The sequence below is a fragment of the Ambystoma mexicanum genome, chromosome 9 (genome assembly GCF_040938575.1).
Source record: "Ambystoma mexicanum isolate Mex_15411 chromosome 9, UKY_AmexF1_1, whole genome shotgun sequence".
Lineage (NCBI taxonomy): Eukaryota > Metazoa > Chordata > Amphibia > Caudata > Ambystomatidae > Ambystoma > Ambystoma mexicanum.
Genome location: NC_090931.1, coordinates 1,004,630,260 through 1,004,652,431, shown reverse-complemented (window position 1 = coordinate 1,004,652,431; position 22,172 = coordinate 1,004,630,260). Strand labels below are relative to the sequence as shown.

General features: G+C 42.4%; 1 protein-coding gene across 2 annotated transcripts in view; it reads left to right on the top strand.

The window, feature by feature from the left end:
• Positions 1-22,172, top strand: part of NOSTRIN (nitric oxide synthase trafficking) — a 771,458-nt gene that overhangs the window by 616,947 nt on the left and 132,339 nt on the right. The window lies entirely within an intron of this gene.

Here is a 22,172-nt window from a genome sequence, read left to right as displayed (position 1 = left end):
TCTCTTTTGGGAGTATATTCTAACAGTTTCCCAAGTAGCAACCATTTGCAATCACTAGTCAACAATGGGATTCAGTGAAATCTGATAAATTAAATTGATGCCAGATTATCGCCTACAACTCATATTTAGACCATAACTTGTTTACCCAATTTGTGAACTTCACAGACATTAAAATAACTGCCAGTGTTCAGTGCAGCTTTTTTTCTTTTCAACAATACAATAGGTTATGGAAACTAAATAGAGTCTGACAAATAATCCACATGATCACATAAAACAATGTATGTGACACTCCAACATCAGAGGACCACTCTCTGAGTTCTTGGGGATATGTACCATCACCAATTTGAATTAGCCATAGTGAATCCACCATGTCTATGCCACCATTTAGAAAATGTGCCATGCCACTTCGCTGACAGTAATTACTTTGTGGGAATTACTTCAAAATGTTTAATTGATTTATTTTTTTATTTAGGAGTACCCCCCATATTCCCTCTTCGCCTTTATTACTGCTCCTTCCCCAAACCTTGCCAACCACCTTTTTTATCCCATACCCACAAATACCTATATTTTTTTTATTACATTTTGAAGTAATTACTTTGTGGTAAATTACCACAAAGTAATTACTGCTGGTGAAACAACGGGATACCAGTAATATTTTTGCAAGTGTACCAGGGAGGATAGCTCAAAGAAATGTGCATGCCTTGGAAGCAAGGACACGGAGCACCACAGGTTCGATCCCCGGGTCCGCACTTAGAAACCCCTGGGTATTAAGCACGTTATAAATAACATATCATATCATACCAAATCACACAGAGAAAACTGTATGTAGATTCATTGTTATCTGGGTCTAGAGCTCTGCCCTTCTCTGGGCAGTGTTTGCATATAGAAGTCAAATCTATAGTAGAACTGGGAAAACCGAAAACAGGAAGGGAAACTAGACATACATTGCGAAAATAGCAGTGACTGCAGTTTCTTTTTTTGATGAACAGGAGTTGCCAGAGAAGGAAATGACCCCTTTTGTCATAGTTGGAGTATGCATGCAGGGCAGAGGTGCTTGGACAGGGTAATGGGCATAGAGACTGAAGGCTGCTTGATCAGGTGTGTCTGGAAATGGTGTCCTCCAAATAGGAAGTGCCAACCCCCCGCCCTCATTGCCATCCGCACAGCCGAAATCTGCTGTGGAAGAGGGCTCAGTGGAGGTTGATGAATGCTCCCTAGGACAAGTCCGACAAGTCATATGTTGCATATGGTTGGTGTGAGGAATTGCCAGCTGGCAGGGGTGCAAAGCCCTGGATTTTTGATTTGTATTAATAAAATATAAAATGCAGGTAATTCCATCCCCAAAATGGTAATCTGCTAACTATATTCCCCTTTTCGTCCACTCTATGCCAAAAGCATAGTGTGAGCATGCCCTGTTGCGTCAGTAGCTTGATCCGCAGCGCCTGCTCTGCTCATGGTGTAGAGCAGGTTCAAAGGTCACCAGATGCCCACTCAAGAGCCACAAAGACACCCAAGTCTCTGCAGAGCAGAGGTGGCATTTAAGATATGCCCCCCTCTACCAAAACGCTGATGATCATTAGTAACCCATGCAGGTGGAAAGATAAACTCTAAAATAAAGCTATGCCTGAGTTTAGGCATAGTGCATGGCACTTCTCATGATCATGGCCGCCACATCCCAATTGATATCGCACATGTGTCAGCTCCTGTAAGTTAGCTCTGCCGTGGAAGGTGATATACATTCTGGTCAGATGGGTTAATAGTGTCAAACAGCAAATCCGAAACCAAGAGAACCAAACATCTTTTTTGAACCCTTTGTGAGGGCCAGTAACAACCTCTTTCAGAGTCAGCCACACAGCAGGCAGCTGTCCTGGGCCCAGGTATCAAAGGAGCACACCCATTCAAAAGGAGAAGCCTCACACTAGGGTGCTGCACCTCCAGGGGTCTTTGTTCTCAGCAAGTAGGGAAAGGGGTGGGACTAGAATATGCAGGAGAACTCTGTTGACTGGAAGGAGACTTCCACCATGTAGTTTCTCTCTGTCTCACGTTTCTTTTCCTGTCCTCTTTATTTCTGCTGAAGAAAGGCAATTTGATTGTGACATCAGAAGGGCAATGTCCACTCCATCCAGATGCAGGGATTGGGCCATTAAAGCAGGCTAGCTTTAGACCAATCACCTGAGGACTTCTGCCTTTAAGAGAATCGTTTTCCCGCCCCTTCATCAGATTCCCTCCAGATTCTGCCAGATCCTCTCAAGACCTGCAGATTTGCTCTGGAAGAACTCTCTGGACTTCCTTTGGGAAGGTTGTTCTGTCCAAAGCCCTCAGCCTGAGGTGAAAAAGAAGCCATTAAAGGCAGAAAGAAGATCTGTCTCTTAACCACTCCCAGGGCACATTAGAAGTTACCTTTGCTGTGCACCAGGACCTACCACTTTGCACTGGAATCTACTGAGCTGCTAGAACAGGCCCGTACAGAACTATTCTGCCCTCGAGTCCACCTGAGTGGGCCTCATAGCAATCAGTCAGACGAGCCAGAGCTCCCTGTTCTACCACACCTAGCCACTCGCTCCATGTTCACTGCACCTTGAACAAGAGGGAAGGCGCTGATGCTGGTTTTTGCACTCCTCCAACAATACAAACTATTGCTTGCGATTCGAAATAGCTCAATGCTACATTGTTCCCTAGCTAAGCCTGTCGCGTGGTAGGCCCGAATCGACTGATCAATGCCAGGACCTGATCCGAATCAGTGGTGAGTCACAGACTGACACTGCCCAGGGGTTACAACCATGGCTCAGACCCGCTAGCCCTTGAATGGCTGCTTCATCAACTAGCACATCAACACACCCAAGATCACCACTTTGACCACCATCCCTGCTGTCTTGAAACTGGTGGAGGGTCACTCATTAACCCCTCCCATTGGTTAAAGCACGACTTAGCCTAGCCGAACTGTGAAGAATCCTGGGGCTGCTCCAACCTGCTCCGAACTGCATCCTTGTGAGCCACCCATCCTCTGCACGAGTGACTGCATTTGTGCCTTCTAGACGTCCTTGGGCGCACATGATCCAACGTGCCCGAACTGAGCTTAATCCCCTAACATCAATGTTCAACACCTGGTCTGACTCCGTCAACCCTCTAAGAAGTGAATCAAGGGAATTTTGACCGTGAACTGCCCCCTCTGTCCACTTGGGCCTGAGAAACTGGTTAGGTCACCATTGCACCGGTTTTCTACAAATTACATATCCTTTTCATGGTAAGAAACTTACCTACCACCCCGGGAACCACGCTCAGAGGCCTACTTTACTCAGCCTGTCCTATCTCTTCTGTTCTTTCTGCGGGTGGGTTTTTGTACAGTGTCTTCAATTTGTCCTATTGCAGATGGTGTATTTAAACCATCCTTGTCAGATACAGGGCACCCTAAACTCACTCTTCACTCCTCCTAAATCTATGGCTATTAACTCCACTCTCACAGCTAATGAACTAGCTGAATACTTTGCCGCAAACATTTCCAAAACTAGAGGCTCTCTCTTGTCTTTCCTCACACTCCCTCCTCCTACATTTAACACTCTGCCTACTTTACCATCACCCTCTGCCTCTATCTCCAACTTTAGCCACACCAATACTGACAAAGTGCTATCTCTACTAGTGAAGGCTATCCCCTCTTGTGCCCCATCAGACCCTCTTGCTCCTCAGCTAGTCAAGCCTGTTGCCCCTTTAGTGGCCTCTCACCTCACTGAACTCTTCAACTTTTCTTTCGACTCTGCTTGCTTTCCCTCAGTTTTCAAAACATTCACAGTCATCGCTCTCCTAAAAAAGCCAGGGGCTGTTCCGAACCTACCGGCTAACTTTGGCCATGTGTCTCACTTTCGGCACTACACTAAAGACCTTGAAAGCGTTGTGTTCAACCGTTTTACCAATTTCTTAGACATCCACAATCCTACAAGCAGTTGTAGAGAAGGAGCCAAGTACCCCCACCTCAACCACTTCACCCCTATTGCCTATATGTTGGGAACCAGAGTGTGAGACACATGCAGTACCAGTGAGAATACTGATACCAAGGAGAGTCCTGGAAGCAAGGTTCCCATTGAGAAAGCCATACCTGCATACGAGACAGTATGATAGCCATTTGAATGAAATCCCAGAAGAAACAGGACCAATGAATGAAAGAGCAGAATGGCGACGTCACATGAAGCAAGCTGACATACATAGAAGAGATGCAGAGACAAGAGAATGAAGATATTCTATAAGGCATCAAGAAAGTATCAAAGATAAGTGGCATCATGGGATCAAGATGAAGAAACTTATGCTACAGAAAAAATGAAGATGTCAAGTTATTTCACACATGTACAGATGCAAAGAAACGCAAGCAGATGTAGTATTCTTGAGGCTAGCTTTATAGTGAATAGATTGCGGCCTGCACCAACATATATATATCTATATATATATATATATATATATATATATATATATATATATATTGAAATGAGTAAAGAATGGATGTTTCCACTACGTACTATAGCAGAGCTAGACCAGATAAGGAAGGCCTCTTTTCCAGCGTGTCATAGTTAAAAACAAGTGAACGAATTAACAGGAGTGAAACTCAGAAAGGCAAGGCTGGACGAGCCCCAAGAAGCCAAGGCTGTATCAGGCTGGGGTGAGCAGACATTGGATACAAATCGTGTGAAAGAATGAAACTCCTGTTCAGAAGGCATGGACAAAAACAAAGAAGACGTCAGAGGTCCATTAGAAAATAGTATTTTAAATGCACCAGAAGCTCGATTTTGTGGTCTTCAGTCACGTGGAAGGATGAAGTTGGATGAACATGACGACCACACCTATGCATGAGGGCACAGCGTGCCTTTTTCCCCCCTGAATTCTCCAGAGCAAAAGAACACTCCCAAGGACAAGTTCAAAGCCTTAATTGACAGCAGACCACTGAGGTGGTGATAGATGAATATGCTAATTGGTGTGAAGCTATGGTTTAGACTAGCTCACCAGCACCTGGAAGACCAGCCTGCATGCTGCTAACGTAGGTGGAAACGTACTAATGGAGGTTAAAGTGTCAGCCAATGGTAGGGGGCAGCGTGATTAAGGGTCCTATAGTTTGTGTAACCAATGAGACGTCGTGTATTTAGTGACATTCATAGTGACCTGTTTAAGGAGTTCTTCAGTATCTTTGTTGAGTATGAATCGTATGCTTAGAAGTTTCTTTGGAAGAACCTATCACAAAAGCCACTAGGTTTTTGGTGTTTGCCATGTAGGATGATGTTAGTAAATACGTAGGTTGACGTCATCAATGATGGTTTTTTGCTATAAAAGAATGCTTTTTTAAAGATGCATTGAGAGACCTTACGCTGAGACGTCCGTTGATGTCTGTTGTACTCCCTGTTTTAGATAATTGATATTAAAACAGTTATCTTTTTGCCAACTACATGAGTTGTTTCCATTATTGATGATCCATCTCAAGGGTATTGCTACCTCGTTTTATGGCGCTGGTGAGCACCAGTTTACAGTGTTATCTATGACCCTTCTCACACCTTTTTTACTTTCATCTCCAAAACTGTAACAGCAGCTCGTCTGAAACTCCTATATATTAGGAAAATCAGGCACCCCCTTCCTTTCAACACCACCAAGCATTTCTTAACCACTCTTGTCTTCTCTAAGCTGGACTACTGTGCCAGCATCCTCTTTGGTCTCCCCAACTATGCTTACTGTCCTCTCAACAAGATTGTTAACTTCTCTACCAGGACTCTCTTTGAACTCCCTCACTTCACACCTTCTTCCTCGTACTGGAAAACAGGGCCAGATTTCTTTTCCTGGTTCACAAATCTATCCGTGGTACGACACCACTGTATCTATCCTCCTCTATCCATATCTACAAACATTCTCGTAATGTTCACTCTGCCTTTTCAACTACCCTTGTGGCTCCTCTCCCCATCCTATACTTCCTCTTGCTTCCACTGTTTCTCTCTTTGTTGCTTGTATGGAATTCTCTTCCCCCGGACATCCGAGAAACAGTCCAACCAGGTTTCCTCAAAACCAATCTAAAAGCCTACCAGTTTGCCTCTGAGTTACCCTCTTAACCACTCTGCCTGCTAGCCAACATTTTCCCTCACCTCTAACCTACCTCTGTCCCGCACTTCCTTTGCCTCCACACTAGCACTTGACCCATCATAGTCATATCATGAGCACAGATGGCCGTATCGCCTACCTGCACTTAGAAATGTCCAATATTGGTTGTACTTAATCTATATATGTTCACTTATGTATTGTCCCCCAGTGACTGTTCCATTTACTCCCCCTCGCAATCTGGTCAGAATGTCCCTCAAACTCATCCTGTTGTAAGAAGCTCACTACTTCCCATCAAATCGGATTTCTTATCTATTGTTTGTTCTTTTGTGATCAAAAGACTATTGTTCCTCCTATATATAAATAAAAAAGTACATACAATTAAAATATATAGATCTTTATAGAACCTTGATTGGACATTGCCTTTGCTTTGGACCGTGTTACTGTGTTGTTTGGGCCACTACTGGTTAACCTTCACACCCCTCTTAGGAGCATAGCCTTCCATCAGACCACATTAATACAAAAGGCGAAGGAGGTATATCTCTTAACTGTACCTGTTTTACCTTTATGATTGCGTTGGGTTTTGGTTTGTAGAAGTGTGATGGCTGACGGGGCCATTTTACCCCTACTCATCCATGTGCTCCTGCAGAGCAGAATCCAATTTGTCACTCTTGGGCATTGCTGTAGTTCCCAATATGCAACCCTTTCTTGGTAAACCCAGCTTTACTTGCTTCTTGGATAAGGTTGCATTTCACAGTGACTGCCTTCCTCTTACAATCTCCACATCAGCATTCCAAAACCGTCCAAGGCCGATTAGTAGATTGGCTCTGTCATGGGTGGGGATTAGGTCCTCTGTCCCACCTGGAAATTCATACGCCTTTTTTCTTGCTTACCCTCTTCAAGGGCAGGCTCAGCTACAGATGGCACAGTCTCTTCCCCTCCTGATCCATTTGCTGGAGACCACTTTTGTCTCCTCATTCTGTTACTGTTCGGTGTTTTGCATCACCATCCCCTTATTTTTATCTTTTTTTAATTTATTCATTTAGACAGGGAAAACTGTTGTTTTTCCATGTTCTTTTACTAAGGGAAACACGCAAACAGACAAATAAAGATCTGCAAACTAACAAATACACCTGCAAATAGAACCTTCACTAAAGGCATGTAAAATAACCCTAAAACACAAGTTGTTAGTCTTTCCTTTATACTTCTGCTCTTAAAGCCAAAACAAAACCCAAAAACTGAAACTTAAAAGTGTGGTGGGCCTCTGCTAAGGCTACTGAACATGCCATTAGCCTGCAGAATCTCCCAGAGTGATTCAGTGATTTGGAGTTCACCCACCAGGGTCAAATCTGATCAACCTAACTTACAATCGAGTTTTGAGTGCTGTTTTCGTTGGCTGAGCAGTCCTGCAATATCTTTCAGGGCCACTGAATCCTGTCCATTGGATTTTGTTAGACCTGTAAAATCAGATAGACAGAGGTTCACCCAGCTTTATTTATAACCAGAGTATTACTCTGTGGAAATACCCTGATCTAACTATTTCAAACATAACAATGAAGGATAAATATGTGCATGGGCCTTGTTAGGACCTCGTTTCAATCACATGATCAAAAGAAAAGTCAGATTCAGGTAATTATTTTATAATATGAGTCTGTTAGGCTCACTCAATTCAAAGAACATTCTGTATGTACACATCTCTATATATCTGTCTGTGCAGTGGGGCTGAGCATGCGCATAGCTCCATACGCACAGACGTCCATAACCATTTGTATTTGTATTTTATGTATTTATAAGTAGCTTTCGCCAAAACACATACATAAAAGAGCGGTACAAAAATATGATAAATAATAACAAGCCAACAGAAGAACAATTAGGTCATATTAGACAGTAGGTAGTCATTAAGGTGAGAACAGAAAATGCCATAAGAGGGATAGATCTGAAATGTAGGGGTAAAGCATAGCTTGGGGTCAAGTAAACAGAAAGCACAAACATGAGATTGAGCACATGGGGGCTTTGGAACAGTGAGTGAAAATTGTGACTCAGAGCGAAGGAACATGCAAGGAAACCAGTGAGCAGATATACAGTGGGGCCAGTCCATGGAGATATTTAAAAGTGATGCAGAGGAAACAGAACTGTAGACAAAGTTCAAAGGATAGCCAGTGTAGAGAGTGAAGAAAAGGAGGGATAGACAAGTGAGGAGGGATGGTGCAAAGAGTCAGACTAGAGGAATTACAAATAGATCATAAAGGAGCAAGATGAGAAGTAGGAAAGCCCACAATAAGGCATGAACAATTGCCAAGACGGTAAAAGATTAGTGAAGTGATAAGAAGGTTACAGGCGTGGCAAGTATGAAAAGAACAAGCTTTACATATGTTAAAAAGTTGAAAGCGACAGGAGCGTGAAATATTAGAAATATGTAAAGAAAAGGAAAGTGAAGAATCAAAGAGGACACCTATGTTACAGGCAGTGGGAGGAACCTGAAGGTGTCTCACCCGCTAGTCGCCGGGGATCTGTCATGCATGTGGCCAGGACATGGCCATCGCTATTGGATCCAGTTCCTGGGGGTGGACCAGTGTGGGAGGATCACTTGGATGAGGGTCTTCGGGGAGTGGAAGTGGGACACCGCAGGGTGAGATGCAGTATCCCCTTTCCAGTAAAACCTTTGCCCCATCCTAACAGGTAGGATACCTAGAAGCTCACCCCCCCCTTTCCCGACACAAACCCTTTCTAATGGACAGTTCATCATGAGCGACAACTCTCTGGGTGAGTAAAAGCACATGAGGAAGCAGTCATTCTAAGGTGGCGATTTAACACAAGGAGACAGATGGCGAATCCGGATAGGGTTGCAAGTAGGGAAGAATCCTTGACCTCTAGAAACAGCTACTTTTACGAGTCTTGGAAAGTGAGAAGCCTAAAACTGGAACTTAAGCTGATCAAACCTACTCTGTGCATCAAAAGTATCCAGGGTGCTCCTGTGTCGATAACCCAGGCCAGGAGGAGTGATTGCCGCTATGGTACTGTCCTTGACTCCTGCAAGAAAGCTGCATCAGTAGAAGCAGCACAGCTGGTGAGTCAGAGAAACTGATAAGAAATCAGCTTGTGTTTGAACCAAGGTTGCGAGAGGCAACATTGTATGAAGAAATCCACAAGGACAGTGTTTGAAGCGCATGTGAGGAGAGGCGCGAGCAATTGGAAAGTAAAGGAGTGAATGTACTTTGAAAAAGCCAAGTCAGATACCATGTACAGAGTGGTCTGGTGCCATGTGGGTTCTCATTTGAAGGTCTCTGTTAGGTATCCAACTGAATGGCAACTGCATTATAAAAAAGGAACTTTGTATCAAAGTGGTCCTGTGGCGGGTCAAGCTAAACCCTGTTACATTTGAAAGTCTTCAAAAAAGTATAAAGTGTACTGCAATTGGTCAGAGCCCGGATGAGGGAGACTAATTGAATGGAATAAAGGGATCTGAGCCCAGCTGAGGGGGTTCCAGGGAGAGACACCCGAATCATGTAGCGATAGGAAGAAAATAACTGTCTATTTTAGTTTTATACATCAGGCCCTCCAACTCAAGAGACTTTGATGGAGAAGAGACTTGAGCACAGAAGGTCCTGATACTGGAATGGGAACTGTATCCTCTTGCCAAGGAAGCCAGAGTGTGTTCTTAGCTCGGGTGAACCACCTTGCCCTGTTCTGAAAACGTGTGGGAAGGAGGCCAACGGCCCGAACATCCTGATTCATCATTTTGTGAAAACTTCTTTCTTTTTCATGAACACTACCCCACACTATTTGTAAAGTAGCAGTAAGGAATGGCAATAGGTGTTTTAGTATAGGCCCTTTTATTTTGTCAAGACTCCACTAGCACTGCATTATTTTTATTCGATGGTCGTAGCTTGCTCCCATCTGTAGATTCAGGTTTAGATAGGCGTTTTTCATCTCCTTGTGAAAGTTAAATAAAAACCCTTGAACTGGGGTAGTTTGTTTCTTGCTTACTTCGACACCATCAGTAGCAGTCAGAGTAAAAGAAAGAGAGGCTGGAGGAAAGTTATTGGAGGGGGTATAGGAGGGAGACTGGAAGAAGAAGCAAAGAAAAAAATACCAGTATTGGAGGAATTTAAGTGCAGAAAGTGAGAATTCATCTAGGTTTGAATAAGCGGAAACCAGTTAGAGATAGTAGCCCAAAGAGTGCCGGAAAAAGCAGAAAATTAAATGCAGATTTTGGAGTCATCAGTGTAAAAGTGCGAGGAGATCCCATATGCAGAAATTATAGAAGATGCAGGTGAAGTGTAAAGAGAAAAAAGGAGGGAGCCCAGGACTCAAACTTGAGGAACCCCATGGGTATGAGGAAATGAGGGAGAGATAGAACCACCCCAAGAAACAGAGAAAGACTGATTGGACAGATTTGACTTCAACCAAGAAAGAGCGGAACCTAAGAAACCATAAGACCACAGTGTGGACAAAGAGTAAGGTGGTCTACAATGTCAAAAGCAGCAGAGGGATCAAGTAAGATGAGAATAGAAGAGAGTTTAGAGTGTCTAGCAGAAAGTAGAGAATCAGAGATAGAAAGAAAGGCCTTTTCAGTAGAGTGAAATCCAGATTTTAGAGAGATAAGAAAGTAGAGATAGGATGGTTGTTTGAAGGAGAAGCAATATCTAAAGGAGGCTTTTGCATAAGAGGAGGAATCACCACACTCTTAAAGTCATTATGGAAGGTAGCATAGGTGACAGAGAGATTAATAAGAGAGGTAAGGTATGGCAACAAGAGTGGGAAAAGCTTGGGGATGAGCATGGAAGGAATGAGAGAGAGGCAGTAGGATGAGCCAGTGCAAGAAAGGATGCAGTTTCAGAATCCATAATGGGTGAAAAAAAGGAAAGAGAAGACGAGGATTTGATTGTCACATCCAAATTCTGAGGCTGTTCAACTGATCATACAGGGCCCATGGTTAGAAACATTTTAAGGCATACTCCAAGGGCTACTGCATGCCCTCTTAGGGCACTGGCAAGTGCAGCCTGGGATCCTCTATAATCCATGGCCCGGGAACATCATGGTAAGTTGACATTCAGGGGTGGGTGAATGCAGGGGAAGTTGGGAGGGGTGAAACCCACATTCGAGGTTTTGGGACATGTGAAGGAAAAGAAGAAATGGGGACTTGCCCTTATTGAAAGAAGGGGGAGCAGTGTGAGGGACCGCAGTGATTCAGCACAAACCAACTCATCACTGATTCCACTTTGATGCTAGGGTGAATGTTGTGAATAGTAAATTGAGCACCCAGTGGACACTACTAATTTAGGGTGAGTGTTGTGAAATATGATATGAGCTTAAAATTAGTGTGCATTATGTACTAAGTTATGTTGTGTTATGTTGATTTATACCGTGCACCACTACCATCCAGGGGTAGTCTCCAGGCACTCATGGATTGGGTTTGGTAGTGAGTGGAGAGTGATATGATAAGAAAAACTGGTGTCTGTGTGTGTGTTGGCTTGCAGATAATTTACTGCATGCACTGTTTTTTTTTCGGTGTGAATGTTTGTTGTGATGGAGGTGTGTCTGTGTTTTTTATGTGGAGATTGGCTGGTATTTAAGCTTGTGCACACTGGCTTGTTTTATCCGTATGGGTAAAGTCCAGTGTCAGGAGTTGTGTGCAAGTGTTACTTATGTTGGGTGTGTGTTTGTGTATAGGTTGGCTAGCCCAGTGGGCATGTATAGTACTTGGTGGTGGGCTGGAGAGAGCAGGGGTGGTGTGGTTAGTACATTGGCTACTGTCTAACTTCTTCTTTGTGTCTAATATACACAATTCGAACAAAAATGTGACGTATAGCTAATCTTCACAGTTCTATCTAGTGATATGCATGGTTAAAATTCTCAATCTATCTAGGTGTAGTGCATGACTCATATTCACGAGTCTGAGTGTGACACCTGGTTAATCTTCACAAATTATATCTAAATGCTACGCATGATTAGTCTTTACGATTCTATCTAAGTGTGACCCGCGGCTAGTCTTTTCAATTGATAAATGCTGAGTATTGCTACCTTATAGAATTAGGCTGAATCCTTAATGAGATTAACACACATGGGCTAAATGCGAGATATGGCTGGCTAATACAAATGGGCTAAAGGTATGGTAAGGCTACCTTATACAATGAGGCTAAATGTAAACGATGGCTGACTAACACAAATGGACACCACTGGACACACTCAGTTTTAACTTTGGCACTGCTATAAAAACACCCAGATTTAACTTTGACAGCATCTGGACTGTCAGAGCTCAGTCAGGGAGAGGATCCCAAGGGTTACATACACGTATTTCCCTGCTCCCTTCTACCAAGGGGGGAGTCAAGAGGAGAAGAATTCCCTGATGTGAACTAACTGCTAGAGCTGAGCTTGACTCAGAGAGAGACTGCTGCATCCTAGAAGAATGAAATGGCTGGACTCCTTTTGTGGTATGGAAGTTTGCTCAGAGCAGTGCCAGTGGTTCAGATTTATTCATAACCTTCCTCCAATCACTTTTATTTGGTTATAATTTGTTTCCCTAAAAGAAGGAACCATTTTAAGGGGTGAGCCTGTTGTACAAAGACTGCACGTGTTTGCCATTTGGTACTGGATGCTCCAGCGCATAGGACCACCACCAGCAACCCCAAAGTGGAGTCTATTGCCCGTGGCATGACGACCAACCAAATAATCTCAGCTCTGTGACAAGAACCCAGAGAAGGTGTGGGATAAATACCTATCACAATCCTCCAGTGGCAGAAGATTTCCAGGTTGGACCTAGTGTGTCTAAGAAAAGTAGAGGAAAAAATAGGAGATGCAGTGAGAAGCCTGGAAACCCAAATATCTCATGGGATGCCTACTGTGATACCAGAACCCAATATCCAGTACAAGATCTGTTGAGAAAGCTGTCACACAATGTTAAAGAAGAGGCCTTGTGAGAAACTTGAAATCCAAAATACTGATAAGGAGTCAGATTGAGAACAGTGAAACCCAAAATCAGCAAGAAGATCATTTGATGAAACTGAGCCTGAGGTCTCAAGGAGTCCAGAGAATAAGAGGTGATAGAACAAGTTTACACAAGGAACACTTTTAATCAGTCAACTCAGAGACATGATGACTGCAATGAAGTCATAACGCAGCCAGACTGGAAAAACTCCTGATGCAGCTGGACCACTGTCAACCCTAAGAAATGAGCAGCACTGAGAAATCAAAGGGCTACAGTCTCCCATATGAAAAAAATCCAACAAAGGGAGAGGGTTTGGCGGAGGATTACCAAGTGAGGCAGAGAGGATGCCCAGGCTGTTAGTAACCTGTACAATAAACTTATACATTGTTGCTATATTAGTACAGGGAACGATTTATTAAGGATATGATTTTGAACTATAGATGTGGTCAATCCTTTGGACTTTTTTTAATACAGTAGGGTAGTTGGAGAGCGAAGGACTTCTTAAGGGTAGGTTTATTGGATGTGTGTTGGAGCCTCATTTTGTTGTTTAGGTGAGGATGTTTCCACCAGAGATGATGCCACCCTTCCTTTATTTATCCCTCACACCATACTAGTATAGATTTATTTACAGGATTACCAGAAGGACTGAGGGGCATTAATCCCACCTTTCCTGGGTGTTCTAAATAAAAGATTGTTCATCTGTTACTTTACGAGTCACATGTCTTACTGCTCGGCCTACCACAGTGAGTCAGAGAGAGTAGGAGAGCTCATAAAGAGAGAGCGAGAAAGAGAGTGTGCTATATCAGAATATGATATGCTGGATACTGGTAGTAATCTAGTGGAAATGTATGACCAAAGGATGAACAGGCTACAGAGACTCTCAAGTGTGAGGCAACAAGGGGCGGGTAACTTAAACACCATTAATAATGGTATGTCTCCTTCCCTTTACCTGGATTGCCAACTATCATGGTGGTAATGTTATTTAGCATAAATGTTAAGGTGACAATATCAGAATTTGGAAGGACAACCTGACCTGCCACCTGTTGACATCTTCCTCATAGACCTGGTACACTTGGTGGCTCTGTTGCAAATTTTATTTTATATAATTGCAATAAAATATACTATCACTAATTCCTTAATCAAAGGCACACATTTTCCAAATTTCCTGTTACTAGGTATGGAGGAATGATCTTCAATAATGCATACTCCTTGCATTTGTCACTTTCCTATTCCGCTAATGTCTATTAGCAGCTGGATGTCATTATTGATCTCCTCTCAGTCAATCAGAATGCTCTCTATCATGAAGTGTGTTTTCATTTTGATTATTATTAAAGTTGTTTACTTCACCACAACACTCCAAAATGTATATTGCTATTAACAATATGTGCTAATTTCCATATTAACCTAGGGAGGAGAGATAATTGTGCGGCTGGGCCTCTAATCACATGAACCCCAAATATAGGCCCACCACTTAAGAAGTGAGTGCACGTTTATCTGTAAAGCAAGTATATTGTACAATCAGCATGGGGGGACCTAGATGACACTGTAGAGTCAAACTAACCCAAGTCTCCCTGAACCATACAAATTGACACTTTTTATACATTGTGTAACAAAAAAAACACTCCCATGCAGTTTATTACAAGTCATCCCCCACGCATGATTGGTGAAACAAAGGAAATCAAAAGAAATCAAATCTTCGCTAATTCCCTCTTCTCATTGGTCACCTTTATCTAGCTGTCATATTCGTAACACACCCTTTCCTGGAGTCTTCTATGGTAGGTCATGACATCATAACATAGTTACACATTCACATACAAACATAATTCATTACAAGTTCCAGTTTGCCTGTAATCTCTAACCCTAGATGTGATGCACATGGTTTGCAAGTACACTTTTAATGGTATGAGGGTGGGGAGTAATAACAAGTTCTCTTCGAACTGGCGATGACTATCTCACCCTCCCAGACTTGCTGGCACCCTTGTTTCACATTAATCTTAACGACTGCCAATTCAACACGCATGGCCTCTGGACACAACCTAAGAAAACTATCGCCAGCATCAAAGAAGTTAAACACTATCTATCACACCATTCAGAGTTGGATGGCCACTAACTTACTCTGTCTTGACGGCGATAAAACAGAGCTACTTATCGTCAGCTTACCCACCGTGCTCAATGTCAACCATCAATACGTCTCCTTCACCATCGAGCGAATTAACATCCCTGTCTCCCAGTCAGTAAAAACCTTTTGAGTCTATCTAGCTGCCAATGCCAACTCAATACTATCTCCTCCTCGACTGGTTCTATGTGATATTTCGGCATTTTGAAGGCCGAACATCAAAAAGACAGATTAATTTTGGTCGGTTTGGTCTAGCCTCACAAATTCCGAAATATCTCCTTTTGGGCCCCAAATCCCACCCTCTCCGGTGCGGATGTTTTTTTTTTGTAAATCAGGGGGTTTACCCCCAATACTCCTTTCATTCCCCTTCGCCACCTCCCCTGCCCCGCACCACACATTCCCCTCCTTCTCTTACACTAACCTAAAAATGTTTACTCGCCCCAGCTCCCACCACATTCACCCGCATCTTCCTCACAAACATGTGCAAACACATGCACACACCAAAACAAACACTTACCTTACTCCCAATATGACCCTCGCCTGACAGCACCTGTCAGTCCCTGCGCACACTTGTGTACATCTTAAGGAGCAGCTGTCATCCCAAAGATGGCCGGCACACAGAGAGGAATGAAGTGTCAGCTCGAGCAAGGTGAGTGAAGCGGGCAGGGGAGGAGTGGAGAGGGGATTTGTTTATGGGCTTGGGAGGTAGGTGAATGGGGTTTAAATGATTTTAATCAGTCTTTCTAAATTGATCATAATTGTAGGCTGGTAAAAGAAATCGAGAATTTGACTTAATACCTCTCAACTGCCCACACCATCAAATGTATTAAGGCCTGCAGAACCCTCCTGTCAACCAACAGCTGCTGTGCCATTTCCTGTGCCATCATAGGCGCAAGACTTGACTACTGCAATGCATTGTTTGCTGGCACCATAAAGCAGAATATTCACAAATTGCAAATGATCCAAAATAACGCTCTCCTTTCGGCGTTCACCATTCCCAAACAAGACCATATCACCACTGCTAGAAGAAAGACTAACTTGCTCCGGACACAAGAAAGAATTATATTCAAGACCTTGTCAATCCCACACAGGTGCCTCTCAAAGACTGCCCCCCATCTTGCTCAGAAATTCGCAAGTGCCTTGTCAACAGAAATGACCAGAACAGCCTATATCAACAGGCTCATTGTGCCCGAATTCAGAATGCCCAGACCAGGCAGATTGAGCTTCCAAGTCATTGCAGCAAAACTGTGTAATACACTACCCCCAACACTGAGAGCAGATCATACAGTATCTTCTGTAAATTACTAAAAACCTGGCTCTTCACATAGAGTACCTTGACACTTTTCCCTAGCCTAGTAACCTTTCCCATCCGTTAAACACTGTCTTGTAAAATTTTAACAATGTCTTTTTTATCATTTTCACTCTAAGCTGCACCCTGATGCCCATGGTTTCAGAGCGCGATACAAATCTAAAAATAAAATAAATAAATACATTCAAATACATAAAGTATTGGTCAACTCTGTCCTTAGGTTTCCCTTCACCCCAGGTGTATTACTCAGCCGTGAACAGATGGGCAGATTCCCCTGGACAATAAATAACAAGCTTGCGTGCCATTGAAATAAAATTGCATCCCCTTTCCACAATAGTGTGGCTGACCATCTCATATTTTTGCAGCCACCCTTCCTCAGCCTTCAAACTTGCTAAACCAGTTTTCCCAGTCACACAGAGTTCACCTCACAAACGCTGGTTGCAGGGACTGGCCAAACTATGAAAAAGCACACGTCATAGAGATTTGTACATTCCCCATGTAACCCTATGTATGAATGTCAGTGCATATATGCTCAAAACTACTGCGTCCTCTTCCCAGTGCTTTCTTCATGACAAATCTCCTTTCTCGCATGCGCATTATGAATCTCCTCATTGTCCAGTTTCTAGGCGCTTTGTGGCACACCATACCTATATTGCATTTATATTTCATCAGCGGTTTTGACATTTATCTTGCAGCATGCAAATCTAAATGTATCAACTTAAACATAAGTGAACACTAAAAGTAACACATATCCCATTCTCATTAACTACGCTAGGTACATGTAAAATTACAACCTCGAACCATCTTCGCTGTTCCCTCAGCAACCAATATGGTGCATGTACTGTGAACCCCTCTTTCTCATTGGGACCTTTCCTGGCCACCCCAACATAATCATGTTATTTAATGATCCTTCCCCAACTTGATTCATCACAAGAAGTTGTGCTATGCGGATGACGCCAAAGTCCCTGCAGATGTTGTAGATGGCTATAAACATTTAATTGCTCAACTGGGGCTTAAAGTGAATGAGGGAAAGTGGTATGTTATATCGTTGACCTTAGGCAAGGAACATGACCTCAGGGTCTATATGCATGGCCATAAACTTTCCTTCTGCAAGAACTTTGAATATTTGGTGATGGCTTTTAATAGTCAGCTATCATGGAAGGACAATATATTGGCAAAATGAATAAAATGTAGCAGGCTGCCAGTTTCCTTTTTACATTTGTTAAGATTCTACATAATTCGTCAGTGCCACATTTACTTACAGTGTACAGAGGAAAGAGGCTGGGGGTGGGCACTTAGAGCAGTGAATAATGGGGTACGCATAATCTTATGGGACTTCAGAATAAAATATTGTCCTCGCTCGACTTTTGAAGGTGCTTGAAACAACTGTGGCCCACATTAGACATTTAGAGACTGGACAATATTGTACCGCCAATACATTGCGGCTAAAACCGATCCTATTCTGCCACTCATTGTGTAGCACAGATACGGACTGTTTGACAACATTTTTGCTGAGGCCCATTTAAATTTTCACAACTATTACAGAGTTGAATGGTTAATATATATTAAACCGACTCTTAAGTCTGTGGGCATCGGTTCCCACTTTAGTAATCCCCACAGTATCACAATGGTTCTGATCTCTGTTCTAAAATCACTGTTGCTGGCACACTGGTCCAACAACAGAGAGGATCACAGTCTTAACCCGTCTACGGTTCGATCGTACCTGCCGCTCTCTCCCACAAAAGGGATTTCCTCATATCTTAATTTTGTGACGAATTCACATCACTGGTCATTACTTTCCTGTGCGAGGCTAAATGTAATGCACGTAAAGACAGTAACTGCAAGATGTGCTGCTAGGCCCTTGATGGATGCTGCCTGTTTACGCGCGCTGTTGAAACTTTACCCCATTTAGTGATCTTTTGTCCTATGTAAAATGAAGATGTTTTCTTTGTGATCTCATGAAGGGCTCTGGCTTTAGGCAATGGCGCCCTGCCTTCGTATTGTTATTGTCAGTTATAGACGCAACTAGTGCTTTTAAACGTGAGTCCTTTTTACACTCTGCTCTTAAAAGAAGATCTTTGCTTGACGGATTACGCTACGATACTGATTGCTTGTGAGATTCCTATTTTTACGAAGCTCTGTAATTAATTAATTATTTATTTAAATTTTATTTAAATGTATTTGTTTAGTTTCATCAAAAAACTTTACAAATGTATATTACATCATCTAAAATCATATCAAAATGACATTACACATTTACATTTCATGTTTCATTAACACTACACGTTATCATTTCGTATGTTCACTATTATGTCCTCACATCTCTTAATCTATGGAGCTGTGGAGGAAGATGCTTGTTGAGTGAATCTGCTTTTTGAGGTTCCTCGCCCTATGTGACTATGGTTGGGGATCTTACTCACTTGTGATTCCAAATTTGTATTTGTGAATTTGTATGTTCTTAACTTTAGATGTGATTGTCTGACAATGCTTTTATTATTATGAGTTTTATGACTGCATATTTGCATATTTTGTATATATAATTTGTATCCAAAATAAACAATGTCTCTCTCTCCCTCTCTCTCTGAAGAGGTAGTGTTCTTTTTAATTCATCAAGTAACTCACACAGAGGCACACCATGAAATCACCAACAATGCTCTTGTCATCCCCAAACCGGTTGCTACATTATATTGACTATGATGCGATCTGTAGCTGGGAACGACAACATCCACTGAAAACCTCAGTCGAAATTGAATATATCTGCAAACTCTTTGTTTATGAGTTGATGCAGTGTAAATTATAATGCAAATATGTTGTGCAGATACACATTAGCATTGATGGACCGCTGTTGATTGGTTGTTACTGATTCGGCCTCGTGTGTCAAATTGGAACCGTGTGAGCAGGCATAATGTTCTACATGATCCTCATGTGAAGGTCTGCCTAATGAATGCTCATGCCTGATATTGAATTTTTGTGGGCCTGAGGGATGACTTGTAGTTTTCTACAGCATGATGTTAAAAGAGAAATCTAATGAATACAGGTTTTCATATATTCAGCTGTGTAACTGTGAACATCAGGGATGTATTTCCCAGATGGTTTCCAGGTGACATCTGATATTCGACAACGTCAAAGAGCGAGTTTTCTAAATCACCAGGGAATCCAAGATAAAATGCACCACGTTGAAAACACTTTGAAATCTACAATATTATGTTGTGTATGGTCAACGATGCCTCTCCCCCTGGCCCCACTGAACACACGTTTAGGTGATTCAGAGTGGAGGCAGTAGAGAGCCATAGCCAACACTTAAAACCCTTGACCTCCTGAAATCTTTCTTCAGTCTCCTCGTGTTTCTCCCCACATCAGATCACACCAAAATGAAAATATATCTGGCCTCATACCATTGTCCCTCGCCTCCCCTTTGAGATTGGCTCTCTGTCCTTCACCTTCGGTGCCAAAGAAAAGCAATACATCGTCTCCTGCCAGACTCCCTGCTTATCTCTTTAATTGGATGCAGGCGACCACCAACGCTTACACTTAGGTGTTGCTGGTCCCTTGCAAGGTGTTTTTCAACGCTCTCAAAGCAGAGTGTAAGAGGAAAGTGTAAAGCAGAGTAAAATCGCCTTTACTTTTTAACTTTTACTCTCCATTTTGAGAGAAAGAAAACACTGCCTGCAAATACACTTTGTAGACAGCGTTTTATAATGGATTCCCAATTAAACCCGTCTGCTCATTTGCAGGTTCAGGGTTGTCGAATTCCAGGCCTCGAAGGCCCGATCTATGTCAGGTTTTCAGAATACCACTCATTAATATTCATGATATAAATTTTCATAACATGATTCTAAATGTATGCACATGTTTCCTCATGAATATGGAGTTGGACAACCCTGGAGCTGATGTCAGCGTGAGGCGTATTTCATTGATATCTATTCGTTTTACGCCTGCATGAAAGTCTCATGCATGCGTACACTGAAGTGCACTCCTGAGACAGTGGAGGAAAGCTAAACAGAGATGCTAACACCACTTTGTTGCCCTCGTACGCCTCACTACGACTGCAAAATTAGGTGGAGCAGAACACAAAAGCATAATAGCAATTTTATGTTTTCATTTTCTGCACCACTCACTTTAAAATTCCCCATTTGTGACTTTCTTTCACCTCAGCAGCTCAAGAAGACAACCTCCTCCATCTCCCTCAGTTGTCCCTCCCCCTCTCTCCCACAGCCGCTGCTGAGAGCACTTTTCTACCTGACATTGATGGTGCTGTTGAGCCGGTCTGCTTGCCTTTGCTGTGGAGGAAGATGCTTGTTGAGTGAATCTGCTTTTTGAGGTCCCTCCCCTGTGTGACTGTGGTAGGGGATCCTACTCACTTGTGATTCCACATTTTCTATCCGATTCCTGCCACCTTTCTGCAGGTATATTATTTATCCTTTTGTAAACATAATTAAGTTGGCAGTTCTAGTTATCTTGCTTAATATTCCTTAATTTACCTTTGAGGATTTTCTGTGCGATGTTGATGTATTTTTAAATTGAATTCTTCTAATTCCTTAGCCCAATCCAGTGTTACTTGTGATGAGTCTAAGCATACTTCATATGGCATATTTGGGTTTCCAAATGTCCCATTGAGTGTAATTCCATAGCCCAATCCATTACTACGTGTGACGAGTCTAAGCATACTTTCATATGGCATATTTGGGTTTCCAAATGTTCCATTGAGAGTAATTCCATAGCCCAATCCATTACTACGTGTGACGAGTCTAAGCATACTTTCATATGGCATATTTGGGTTTCCAAATGTCCCATTGAGTGTAATTCCATAGCCCAATCCATTACTACGTGTGACGAGTCTAAGCATACTTTCATATGGCATATTTGGGTTTCCAAATGTCCCATTGAGTGTAATTCCATAGCCCAATCCATTACTACGTGTGACGAGTCTAAGCATACTTTCATATGGCATATTTGGGTTTCCAAATGTTCCATTGAGAGTAATTCCATAGCACAGTCCATTACTACGTGTGACAAGTCTAAGCATACTTTCATATGGCATATTTGGGTTTCCAAATGTTCCATTGAGTGTAATTCCATAGCCCAATCCATTACTACGTGTGACGAGTCTAAGCATACTTTCATATGGCATATTTGGGTTTCCAAATGTCCCATTGAGTGTAATTCCATAGCCCAGTCCATTACTACGTGTGACAAGTCTAAGCATACTTTCATATGGCATATTTGGGTTTCCAAATGTCCCATTGAGTGTAATTCCATAGCCCAATCCATTACTACGTGTGACGAGTCTAAGCATACTTTCATATGGCATATTTGGGTTTCCAAATGTTCCATTGAGCGTAATTCCATAGCCCAATCCATTACTACGTGTGACGAGTCTAAGCATACTTTCATATGGCCTATTTGGGTTTACAAATTTTCCATTGAGCGTAATTCCATAGCCCAATCCATTACTACGTGTCACAAGTCTAAGCATACTTTCATATGGCATATGTGGGTGTCCAAATGTTCCGTTGAGCGTAATTCCTTAGACCAATCCATTACTACGTTTGACGAGTCTAAGCATACTTTCATATGGCATATTTGGGTTTACAAATTGTTCATCAACTTTTGATTACTAGTAGTAACACATTGTAAGAACCCTAATTCAGTACCAGTTCCCATATTGACATACATCCCTTATTATCTTTGCATAACATAAGTGAAATAGTATTCTCAACGCACCTGGTAAACATTTGTCTTTAAAATATCAAGTCTGA